The sequence below is a fragment of the Microtus ochrogaster genome, chromosome 16 (genome assembly GCF_000317375.1).
Source record: "Microtus ochrogaster isolate Prairie Vole_2 chromosome 16, MicOch1.0, whole genome shotgun sequence".
Classification (NCBI taxonomy): domain Eukaryota; kingdom Metazoa; phylum Chordata; class Mammalia; order Rodentia; family Cricetidae; genus Microtus; species Microtus ochrogaster.
Genome location: NC_022018.1, coordinates 55,051,382 through 55,053,018, shown reverse-complemented (window position 1 = coordinate 55,053,018; position 1,637 = coordinate 55,051,382).

Genomic DNA, 1,637 nt, shown 5'->3' with positions numbered 1-1,637 from the left:
GAGAGAGAGAGAGAGAGAGAGGGAGAGAAGGGGGAGTGGCAGAATTTCAACAAGTCACTTTGAGAGGTAAGATAACTTGACAACAAAGGCCATCTATGATAGCGGGAGTGCAGTTCTTCATTTGACACGCATTCCTTGAGTTCCTACTATGTGCCAACCCCCATACTATGTACCCATCCCCATGACAGAGTCTTGTTTTCAGGAGCTTCCTCTGAAGAAGTGGAGAGATAGAAACATGTGGAAACACACAGGCAAGCAAGACCTTTCCAGAGCTGCAAGGAAGGCAGCCAGGGAGAAGAATTCCATGTCTGAAAACAGCCAGGGATTGAGTGCAGAGCCCACCCATGGAACCCGCAGGAACATCAAACAAAATACCCCATGATGGAAGCCAGCTCAGGACCTTGAACACTGAAGAGAAGCCCCATGTGTCTACAGCAAGAGATGAGAGGAAGTGGGGATGAGGAGGTCAAGGTGGGACCTTGTGAGTCATGGAGGAGGACCAAGTCAGATCCCAAGTGCAGGGAGGCAGTGGCTTGAGAGTTAGATAGAGTTGAGACACCATGCCCCTTATTCTCGAAAGGGAGTAGCTCTCTCTGGCTCCAGTGGGGTGTAACAGGTCCAGGCTCCTGTGCAGTGGGGTGGAGAGAGTGGGTGTGTGGACAGAGTGAGCCTGGTAGCTCCCAGGTGCTTTGTTCTGGAAACACCATTCTGTTTTCACTGACCCTCCCTCCCCCCGTTGGACACGCTCATGTTTCATCTTGGCTATTATGAAGAAGGTCAGTTTGAACCTTCGGGTTCCGGTTCTTGTGTGAATAGATGCTTCAGTTCTCTGGGGTGCCATTCAAAGAACGAATCTCTGGCCAATGTGGCAACTCTATAATTAACTTTTTGAGAAACTTCCAGGCCATTTTCTGTGTCAGCTGCTCTGTTTCCATTTCCTCTGGCATCCTGAGAGTTCCAAGTGTCTGTGTTCCTACCAATGCCCTTTGTTACTCCGTGTCTTTGTTCTGGCCACTCTGGGATGCTAAGTAGAATCTCTTTGGGATTTTTTATTTTCATTTCTCTACTGACTAATAATGTTGAACACTTTTGCCCCCCCCCCGTACTGGTTGACCATTTGTCCATCATGTTTAGAGAAATGCCTGTTAAGCCCCCCCTTTTTTTGGTTATTTTTTGGTTTTTCAAGACAGGGTTTCTCTGTAGCTTTGGAGCCTGTCCTGGGACTAGCTCTTGTAGACCAGGCTGGCCCTGCACTCACAGAGATCTACCTGCCTCTGCCTTTCAAGTGCTGGGATTAAAGGTGTGCGCCACCACCTCCTGACTGTTAAATCCATTTTTAATAAGGTGACTTGTCTTTTGCTGTTGTTGAATTCTTCTATATTCTAAATGCAAGTCCAGTATCAGACACATGACTTGCAAAATCTTCCATTCTGCAATAGCTCTCACTTAATTTAAGGAAGAGCGTCCTTTGAAGCAAAAAGTTTTTAAGTTGTGTGTGCTCATGTGAGTTCATGTGTCTATGTGTGCATCTACCACGGAAACCAGAGGTACCCTCTCCCCTCTCCTATCACTCTTCACCTGATTCCTTTCTCTCTCTCTCTCTCTCTCTCTCTCTCTCTCTCTCTCTCTCTATCTCT